Raw genomic sequence first — 11796 nt, 5'->3', positions numbered from 1 at the left:
GAAACTGACAACTTATTCTAATACACGTGAAAATGCAAAATGCCAAGATAAACTCAAATAAAAAGAACAAAGTTGGAGAATATATTACTAGGTAACAATATTTATTTGAAGTACTAGTAGTTGAAGTGTGGAACTGGCACAAGAATATACACACAAAGCACAGAAAGTAAAGAGAATTCCTAAGTAGATCCGCACATTGTTTCGGTTACTAGACTTATAACAAAGGAGAAAAGTATCTTTGAAATGCAGTAAAGAAAAGATAGTCCTTTAATAAACTATGCTAGATTAAATGGATATCCATGTTAATAAAATCTCATGGTTGCCATTCTTTTCCCCATTTTATAGAGGAAGATGATGCACTGAAAAGGAGAACGCTGTTAACTAAGACCAAACAGCTGATAAACCAGAGACCCAAAAGGTAGTCAGGCCTGGTTACAGGCCAAGAGTTGTATATACATTGTTTCATTTGACTCCTCCAAATAGCCTTGTTTTGTCAAAAGCTTGTACATAAGAAGTTAAGTACAAGTAAGTTAACTTCTAAAACTAGAAGTTAAGTAACTTTCTTCCAACAACCTGTGATAGGCAGAGGGAATGAACCAGTCTCTGAAAAGATGCCCATGTCCTAATCCCACAGAACACGTGAATGTGTTACTTTACATGGCTAAAGAGACTTTGCAGACGTGTATGGATCTTGAGATGGGGAGGCCATGCTGGATTATCTGGATGGGCCAAATGTGGTCACAAGGGAGACAGAAGGGTCAGAATCAGAGAAGAGATGTAACCTTAAAAGAGTAAGTCAGAAAGAGTGAGTTGAAGATAGTACATTGTTGGCTTTGAAGATGGTGGAAGGGGCCTCAAGCCCAAGAATGTACGTGACCTCTAGATCCTGGAAAAGGCAAAGAAATGGATTTTTCCTAAGAATTCCCTGAGGTAACAAAGCCCTGCTGATACCTTGATTTCAGCCTGCTGAAGACCAGAAGACTTCTGACTTCCAGAATTGTAAGGTAATAAAACTTTGTGTGACTATGTTTGTGTAATTTGCTTCAGCAGCAGGAAACTAATGCACATAACCAGTTAAGATTTGCTTCCAGGTTTCTCTGCACAGCCTGTGCCTTTAATCACAAGGGAACATACCTTAGTGGGATTACTGAAACAGGAAAGCAAAGCATTTATCAGAATGTTTTGCCCTACAGAGATCTTTGGTGCTATCTAATTGATCATTGATCATGGTGTCTTTGAAATAAGCAGCAAATTACTAAACCCTTTTTGATTTGTGTAAGAATTACAGGCATACTTAGCAACTGTCAGAATCTTCATCAAGTGAGAGCTCCGTGAATCACTCACCTTCCTTTAAAATATATGTAAGTATACAGACATGTGAAAAGTATACATATATACATGCCTGTGTGTGCACATGTGTATGTACATCCACACCATACACGTTTGTCAAGATCTATATAGCTATGCATACAGATACATATATGTACATACAAATGGATGGATATGTTTGCATGTATGTGAATGAAATGCCCTTGAACAGATACAGAAGAAACTTTATAAAAAGTGCTTCCAAGGAGGAGAAATGAGTTCCTAGGGGGTATGGGTTGGAAGCTTTTAATTTTACAATTAGATATCCTTGTGTCCCTTTTAAATATTGACTCATTTAACTGTTTTGCCTATTAAAAGCATACACACGAAATTGTATTTTAAAGGAGCTATTCTATCATACCTCTATCAGCAAGAGTTAAGAGAAACTCCATGTGGTTCCCCTGTCTCCCCCGCCCAGGACCCTCAGTCTCACCCAGCATTCACTTTTTCCACTTGCTGCCTTGAGACTGTGAGACCTACTCTTACTGTGTCCTTTGTCCCTGATCACCTGTATGCCACCCAGACCCTCCTCCTAACTAGACCCCAGCCCCTAACCTCTCATTTCCCATGGCTCCCCACATAAGTCACGAACTTCCCCCTGCCCTTCTTTCCTGGCTTTATTTTTCCCTGTAGCATTTATCAGTATCTGGTACACTGATCTGTAAACACCAGCTACTTCCAAATCTTGATGACTACCTGACCCCTCCACCAGAGAGCATGCTCCACTAGGACAGGGATTCTTGCCTGCCTTGTTCACAACTGCAGCCCAGCACACATTAAAGTACCTGACATGGTAGGCTCTCAGTAAATAAATACTAGGGAAGGAAATGAGAGAGGGAGTGAGTGAAGGAGTGACGGAAGTTTGAGTGCTTTGCTGGGAATCCCAGTTCTTCTGGCACCATGGTGAAGAAGAGATGAGCAGAGAGAGGTCTATTCTTTATGGCCACCCATCTATCTGTCTGGCATGGATGGGTAGAAAGAAGCAACTTCTATTGAGACATGTGTCCTCTGCTTTAGGTCAGGTCCCCTCCACCCGCTACTGCCCTGTGGTACCTGACGCAGACAGAGCACAACAAGAAAGATGTGGGAGGTGACCAACCAGCCAAGAAGTAGGGGTGCAGGGTAAGGGGCTCATGGCCTGGTAACCACCTAACTCAGAAAGGGACCACATGACAGTCACATTCAACAGGCCAGCTAGCACCATGAACAGCTGGAAAAGAACTTTCACTTCTCTAAAAGGAGGAACAATCCTGCGGAAAGAGTAACTGAGAACGATGCTTGGAACTTGCTGCATGATTTGTGTTAACCAGGGAAAATGTTTCAGGGGATGAGGCCCGAACTGTTCGCATATACAGATATGCCCCTGGAAGTAGGCTTGTTTCTAAGAATATCACCTGTGGAAAATTACTGCATCTCTTAGTAAATACTAACTAAGCACTCTTCTACATCGGGCACAGGTTTAGTGCCTGAGGACACAACACTCAGCAGGACAGAGAAGTCTGTATGGCGCTTTTGTTCCAACAGGATAGGCCAGCAATGAAGAAGTCACCCAAATGACAGACACTGTCTCTGAAGGCTGCACTTGGTGCCACAAAAGAGATGCATTGAAAGAAGGTGGGGAGCCCTCTTTGAGGACAGGTGTGCAGGAAGGTGTGGCAGAGAGAAATGGGGTGCCTCCCACCCCTGGCTTCCCCTTGCATGGTCCTCAGGATGCTTGCTCCCCACCAGTGGTCCTCAGAATAACCCTGTGGCATCGTGGTATGTGTGTGAGCTGAGAACTGAAGGATGACAAGGAATGGCCTGTGAAGATCTGGGAGAGGCCCTCTCTCAGCTGAGGCAACAGTTAGTGAAAAGGCCCTGAGGCTGGGAAAAATGGGCGACGTTCAAGGATCAGAATCGGGCCCAGCATGGTGGCAGCACAGGAGCAAACTATGCAGACAATGGTGGGGGAGTGGAAGGTGGGACGAGAGTTGGCATCTGCTGCACTAATGCAGGTGACAGATGCAGGATCCATCCACTGGATGGGCCCTGTGGAAGCCATGCTAGGAGATCAGAGAGGCAGGTGGAAGAGTTTCAGCTTTATCTCCTGGCTTGAATACATTCACAAATGGTGAATATACCATGACTTATGACTAATGCCATAAAATTAAGCCTGTTCTCTAATAGTACTTGTCCCTAATATGACTCTGAGCTTCCCAGGTGTTCAAGTGGTAAAGAATACATATGTCAGTTCAGGAGATGCAGGAAGATGATGCGACTCAATCCTGGGTCAGGAAGATTTCCTGGAAGAGGAAATGGTTACCGACTCCAGTATTCTTGCCTGGGAAATCCCATGGATAGAGGAGCCTGGCAGTCTACAGTCCACAGGGTCATAAAGAGTCGGACAGGACTGACCATGTACACACACATATAATATGACTATACTATGGGCTTTCCTTGTGGCTCAGCTGGTAAAGTATCCGCCTGCAATGCGGGAGACCTGGGTTCTATCCCTACATTGGGTAGATCCCCTGGAGAAGGGAAAGGCTACCCACCCACTCCAGTATGTTGGCCTGGAGAATTCCATGGGCAGTCGATGGGGTCGCAAAGAGTCAGACATGACTGAGCAACTTTCACACTCAAACACTAAGGACATAGAAATGGATACACCAGAAACGTTTGGTCCTTACATGAAAACATCTACAAGCAGAAGCAGACAGCTACTTCTGCTTTATTGATTATGCCAAAGCCTTTGACAGTGTAGATCACGACAATCTGTGGAAAATTCTTCAAGAGATGGGAATACCAGACCACCTGACCTGTCTCTTGAGAAATCTGTATGCAGGTCAGGAAGCAACAGTTAGAACTGGACATGGAACTACAGACTGGTTCCAAATTGAGAAAGGAATACATCAAGGCTGTATATTGTTATCCTGCTTATTTAACTCATATGCAGAGTACATCATGCAAAATTCTGGGCTGGATGAAACACAAGCTGCAATCAAGATTGCTGGGAGAAATATCAATAACTTCAGATATGCAGATGATACCACTCTAATGACAAAAATTGAAGAGGAACTAAGCGGCTGCGACCCACGCACTAAGCAAGGGCGGCTGTGCCCAGCGCACTAAGCGCAGCCGAGAGGAGCTACCCCATGTCCGAGGTCAGGGGCAGCAGCCGAGAGTGCCAGGCTGTGACGGCACAGGAATGGAGGAGAGGAGCTACCCAAGTCTGAGGTCAGGGGCGGCAGCCGGGAGGAGCAAGGCCACGTCCAAGGGACGGTGGCTGCACGGGCACAGGAGGGCCTAGAGGAACTATCCCACGTTGAAGGTCAGGAAGGGCGGCGGTGAGGAGATACCTTCGTCCAAGGTAAGGAACAGCGGCTGCGCTTTGCTGGAGCAGCCATGAAGAGATACCCCATGCCCAAGGTAAGAGAAACCCAAGTAAGACGGTAGGTGTTGCAAGAGGGCATCAGAGGGCAGACACCAAACTCACAGAAACCATGGTTTCTGAAACCATACTCACAGAAAACTAGTCAATCTAGTTACACTAGGACCACAGCCTTGTCTAACTCAATGAAACTAAGCCATGCCCGTTGGGCAACCCAAGACAGGCGGGTCATGGTGGAGAGATCTGACAGAATGTGGTCCACTGGAGAAGGGAATGGCAAACAACTTCAGTATTCTTGCCTTGAGAACCCCATGAACAGTATGAAAAGGCAAAATGATAGGATACTGAAAGAGGAACTCCCCGGGTTAGTATGTGCCCAATATGCTACTGGAGATCAGTGGAGAGATAAGGAGCCAAAGCAGAAACAATACCCAGCTATGTATGTGACTGGTGATAGAAGCAAGGTCTGATGCTGTAAAGAGCAATATTGCAAAGGAACCTGGAATGTCAGGTCCATGAATCAAGGCAAATTGGAAGTGGTCAAACAAGAGATGGCAAGAGTGAATGTCAACATTCTAGGAATGAGTGAACTAAAATGGACTGGAATGGGTGAATTTAATTGAGATGACCATTATATCTACTACTGCGGGCTGGAATCCCTCAGATGAAATGGAGTAGCCGTCATGGTCAACAAAAGAGTCCGAAATGCAGTACTTGGATGCAATCTCAAAAACGACAGAAATATCTCTGTTCGTTTCCAAGGCAAGCCATTCAATATCACAGTAATCCAAGTCTATGCCCCAACCAGTAACTTCAGCTTCTTCAGCTGAACAGTTCTATGAAGACCTAAAAGACCTTTTAGAACTAATACCCAAAAAAGATGTCCTTTTCATTCTAGGGGACTGGAATGCAAAAGTAGGAAGTCAAGAAACATCTGGAGTAACAGGCAAATTTGGCCTTGGAATATGGAATGAAGCAGGGCAAAGACTAATGGAGTTTTGCCAAGAGAACACACTGGTCATAGCAAACACCCTCTTCCAACAACACAAGAGAAGACTCTACACATGGACATCACCAGATGGTCAACACAGAAATCAGATTGATTATATTCTTTGCAGCCAAAGATGGAGAAGCTCTATACAGTCAACAAAACAAGACCAGGAACTGACTGTGGCTCAGATCATGAACTCCTTATTACCAAATTCAGACTTAAATTGAAGAAAGTAGGGAAAACCACTAGACCATTCAGGTATGACCTAAATCAAATCCCTTATGATTATACAGTGGAAGTGAGAAATAGATTTAAGGGACTAGATCTGATAGACAGACTGCCTGATGAACTATGGACTGAGGTTCGTGACATTGTACAGGAGACAGGGATCAAGACCATCCCCAGGGAAAAGAAATGCAAAAAAGCAAAATGGTTGTCTGGGGAGGCCTTACAAATAGCTGTGAAAAGAAGAGAAGCGAAAAGCAAAGGAGAAAAGGAAAGATACAAGCATCTGAATGCAGAGTCCCAAAGAATAGCAAGAAGAGATAAGAAAGCCTTCCTCAGTGATCAATGCAAAGTAATAGAGGAAAACAACAGAATGGGAAAGACTAGAGAGCTCTTCAAGAAAATTGGAGATACCAAGGGAATATTTCATGCAAAGATGGGCTTGATAAAGGACAGAAATGGTATGGACCTAACAGAAGCAGAAGATATTAAGAAGAGGTGGCAAGAATACACAGAAGAACTGTACAAAAAAGAGCTTCATGACCCAGATAATCACGATGGTGTGATCACTGACCTAGAGCCAGACATCCTGGAATGTAAAGTCAAGTGGGCCTTAGAAAGCATCACTACCAACAAAGCTAGAGGAGGTGATGGAATTCCAGTTGAGCTATTTCAAATCCTGAAAGATGATGCTGTGAAAGTGCTGCACTCAATATGCCAGCAAATTTGGAAAACTCAGCAGTGGCCACAGGACTGGAAAAGGTCAGTTTTCATTCCAACTCCAAAGAAAGGCAATGCCAAAGAATGCTCAAACTACCGCACAATTGCACTCATCTCACATGCTAGTAAAATAATGCTCAAAATTCTCCAAGCCAGGCTTCAGCAATACATGAACTGTGAACTTCCTGATGTTCAAGCTGGTTGTAGAAAAGGCAGAGGAACCAGAAATCAAATTGCCAGTGTCTGCTGGATCATAGAAAAAGCAAGAGACTTCCAGAAAAACATTTATTTCTGCTTTATTGACTACGCCAAAGCCTTTGACTATGTGGATCACAATAAACTGTGGAAAATTCTAAAAGAGATGGGAATACCAGACCACCTGACCTACCTCTTGAGAAATCTGTATGCAGGTCAGGAAGCAACAGTTAGAACTGGACATGGAACAACAGACTGGTTCCACATAGGAAAATGAGTCTGTCAAGGCTGTATATTGTCACCCTGCTTATTTAACTTATATGCAGAGTACATCATGAGAAATGCTGGGCTGGAAGAAGCACAAGCTGGAATCAAGATTGCCAGGAGAAATATCAATAATCTTAGATATGCAGATGACACCACCCTTATGGCAGAAAGTGAAGAGGAACTAAAAAGCCTTGATGAAAATGAAAGTGGAGAGTGAAAAAGTTGGCTTAAAGCTCAACATTCAGAAAACTAAGATCATGGCATCTGGTCCCATTACTTCATGGGAATAGATGGGGAAACAGTGTCAGACTTTATTTTTGGGGGCTCCAAAATCACTGCAGATGGTGATTGCAGCCATGAAATTAAAAGACACTTACTCCTTGGAAGGAAAGTTATGACCAACCTAGATAGCATATTCAAAAGCAGAGACATTACTTTGCCAACAAAGGTTCGTCTAGTCAAGGCTATGGTTTTTCCTGTGGTCATGTATGGATGTAAGAGTTGGCCTATGAAGAAGGCTTAGCACAGAAGAATTGATGCTTTTGAACTGTGGTGTTGGAGAAGACTCGTGAGATTCCCTTGGACTGCAAGGAGATCCAACCAGTCCATTCTGAAGGAGATCAGCCCTGGGATTTCTTTGGAAGGAATGATGCTGAAGCTGAAACTCCAGTACTTTGGCCACCTCATGCGAAGAGTTAACTCATTGGAAAAGACTGTGATGCTGGGAGGGATTGGGGGCAGGAGGAGAAGGGGATGATAGAGGATGAGATGGCTGGATGGCATCACTGACTCAATGGACTTGAGTCTGAGTGAACTCCGGGAGTTGGTGATGGACAGGGAGGCCTGGCGTGCTGTGATTCATGGGGTCGCAAAGAGTCAGACATGACTGAGAAACTGAACTGAACTGAATGGAAAGAGCCTCTTGATGAAAGTGAAAGAGGAGATTGAAAAAGCCAACTTATAACTCAACAATCAGAAAAGTAAGATCAGGGCATCTGGTCCCATCACTTCAAGGCAAATAGATGGGAAAAAAGTGGAAACAGTGGCAGGTTTTATTTTCTTGGGCTCCAGAATCATGGCAGATGGTGACTGCAACCTTGAAATTAAAAAATGCTTGCTCCTTGGAAGAACAGCTATGACAAACCTAGACAGTATATAAAAAAGCAGAGACAGCACTTTACTGACAAAGGTTCACGTGATCAAAGATATGGTTTTTCCAGTAGTCATGTATGGATATGAGAGTTGGACCATAAAGAAAGCTAAGCTCTGAAGAATTTTTGCTTTAATATGTGGTGCTGGAGATCAAACCAGTCAATCCTAAAGGAAATCAACCCTGAATATTCACTGAAAGGTCTGGTACTGAACCTGAAGATCCAGTACTTTGGCCACCTGATTTGAAGAACTGTCTCTCTGGAAAAGACTCTGACTCATCTAAAGATTGAGGGCAGTAGGAGAAGGGGTAACAGAGGATGAGCTGGTTGGATGGGATCATCAACTCAGTGGACAGGAGTTTGGAAGATAGTGAAGGACAGGGAAGCCTGGAGTGCTGCAGTCCAAGGGGTTGCAAAGAGGTGGACATGACTTGGCGACTGAACAACAATAGGATATAGTGTATACTACCTTAGTATATTTTATATGTTACAAAATTGCCACTGCTATTTACATAAGACTAGTTACTATTTGTCAATATACAAAGTTTTGACAATATTATTGACTATATTTCCTATGCTATACTTTACACCACCCCAGACTTATTTATTTTGTAACATAAAGTCTGTACTTTTTATTCACCCTCACCAATTTCACTCATCCTCCCCCAACTTCCCCTCTAACAACCTCCAGTTTTTGCTCTGTGACTATGGGTCTGTTCTGTTTGATCATTTGTTTTGTTTGAGCCTATATATAAGTTAAATCATATGATATTTGTCTTTTATGTCTGACTTCTTTCACTTGGCAGAGTACCCTCTAGGTCCATAAATATTATCACAAATAAGATTTCATTCTTTTTTATAGCTGAATAATATTCCATTGTATGTATACCATGTATTCTTTATCCATTCATCTATAGACGGATACTTAAGTTACTTCCATGTCCTGACTACTGTAAATAATTCTGCAGTCAATGTAGGGGTGCATATATCTTTTTGATTTAGTATTTTGTTTTCTTTGGAAAAATACCCAGAAGTAGAATTGTTGGATTATTTGGTACTTTTATTTTTTTCAAGAACCTCCGTATGTTTTCCATAGTGGTTATGCCAATTTACAAATCTACCAACAGTGCACAAGTGAACCTTTTTCTCCACATCCTTGCCAACACCTGTTATTTTTTGTCTTTTTCATAATAGCCATTCTGACAGGTATGAGGTGATATTTCATTGTGGTTTTAATTTGCATTTCCCTGATGATTAGTGACTAGTGGCTCCAGGACTAGAAAAGGTAAGTTTTTATTCCAATCCCAAAGAAAGGCAATGCCAATGATTTTTCAAACTACCCCAAAATTGCACTCATCTCACACGCTAGTAAAATAATGCTCAAAATTCTCCAAGAAAGGCTTCAACAGTATGTGAACTGTGAACTTCCAGATGTTCAAGCTGCATTTAGAAAAGGCAGAGGAACCAGAGATCAACTTGTCAACATCTGTTGGATCATAGAAAAAGCAAAAGAACTCCAGAAAATCATCTACTTCTGCTTTATTGATTATGCCAAAGCCTTTGACTGTGTAGATCACAACAAACTGTTAAAAATTCTTCAAGAAATGGGAATACCAGACCACCTGACCTGCCTCCTGAGAAATCTGTATGCAGGTCAAGAAGAAACAGTTAGAACTGGACATGGAACAACAGACTGGTTCCAAATTGGGACAGGAATATGTCAAAGCTATATATTGTCACCCTGTTTATTTAACTTACATGCAGAGTAAATGATGTGAAATGCTGGGCTGGTTGAAGCACAAGCTGGAATCAACATTGCTGGGAGAAATATAAAAAACCTCAAATATGCAGATAACATCACTATTAGGGCAAAAAGTGAAGAGGAACTAAAGAGCCTCTTGATGAAAGTGAAAGAGAAGAATGAAAAATTTGGCTTAAAACTCAACATTCAAAAAACTAAGATCATGGCAACCAGTCCCATCACTTCATGGCAAATAGATGGGGAAACAATGGAAACAGTGACAGACTTTATTTTCTTGGGCTCCAAAATCATGACTGCAGCCATGAAATTAAAAGACATTTTCTCCTTGGAAGAAAAGCTATGACCCACCTAGCTGCTGCTGCTAAGTCACTTCAGTCATGTCTGAATCTGTGTGACCCCATAGATGGCAGCCCATTAGGCTCCTCTATCCCTGGGATTTTCCAGGCAAGAGTAGTGGAGTGGGTGCCATTGTCTTCTCCAGACCCACCTAGACAGCATATTAAAAAGCTGAGACATCACTCTGCCAACAAAGGTCCATCTAATCAAAGCCATGGTTTTCCAGTAGTCACGTATGGATGTGAGAATTGAACTATAAAGAAAGCTGAGTGTCGAAGAATTGATGCTTTTGCACTGTGGTGTTGGAGAAGACTCTTGAGAGTTCCTTGGACAGCAAGGAGATCAAACTAGTCAATCTTCAAAGAAATCAGTCCTGAATATTCATTGGAAGGACTGTAGCTGAAGCTGAAACTCCAATACTTTGGCCATCTAATGCGAAGAACTGACTCCTTTGAAAAGACCCTGATGCTGGGAAAGATTGAAGGCAGGAAGAGAAGGAGATGACAGAGTATGAGATGATTGGATGGCATCACTGACACAATGGACATGAGTTTGAGTAAACTCTGGGAGTCTGTGAGGGACAGGGAAGCCTCATGTGCTGCAGTCCATGGAGTCGCCAAGAATCAGACACAACTGATCTGCTGAACAACAACAAACAAAAAATGAATCAATTTTTCTGGGTATTCATTTTAGAGTCTATCCCTTTTTAGATATAAGTACTCTATCTAGATAAAAATAGGTTCTTTCTTTAAAAGCCTGTTTCTTCCTTCATATGACTCTCTCTTTTACATCGTGAATAGTTTGCACACAGCCAACCGTGCTGTCCAATGGCTGGGCTGTGTGCTCATCCTCATCACCTCCCAGTGAGAACGCCAGATCAGGAGTTAAGTGAGCTGGAATTGGGAGTCTTCTGCTACCAGCTGCAAGGTCTGGAGTAGGTACTGCCCAACCTGGACTCCCCGTTCCTGCTGTGTCCAATGAAGCTGTCTAGAATCCACTGTCTCTAAAGCCTGTGCCATCTCTCTAAGCCTGGGAACAGCTTTCTCATCCTCTCTGTACTTGGTCTATGAAAGGGGAAAATCCTCGGGGTTGGAGAGACTCCTGCCTACTTTCCCTCCTGTGTTTCTTGCTCCAGCACATTCACAACAGAAAATTCTGCAGCACTGAGAAACTGGCACTCATAGAACTTTCCAAACCTCTCCCAGATCAAGTGAAGTTAAATCTGGATATTTAACCTTTCTGGTCTATACCAAATCCCTCCAGCTATGCTGAAAAGTTCTCCTTGAAATAAAAAAGGGATAGTCACAAAAAATAATCCTAAGCATCTCCTGAAGGACCTTCCCTCATCCTGACAGAGCCAAACAATTAGCCCAGGTTGGCAAATGATCAGCAAAAAACTCCAAGTAAGAAA

The sequence above is a fragment of the Bos indicus genome, chromosome 7 (assembly GCF_029378745.1).
Source record: "Bos indicus isolate NIAB-ARS_2022 breed Sahiwal x Tharparkar chromosome 7, NIAB-ARS_B.indTharparkar_mat_pri_1.0, whole genome shotgun sequence".
In the NCBI taxonomy this organism is placed as follows: Eukaryota; Metazoa; Chordata; class Mammalia; order Artiodactyla; family Bovidae; genus Bos; species Bos indicus.
The sequence above is the reverse complement of the archived record's forward strand: the minus strand, read 5'-3'. Positions refer to the sequence as shown.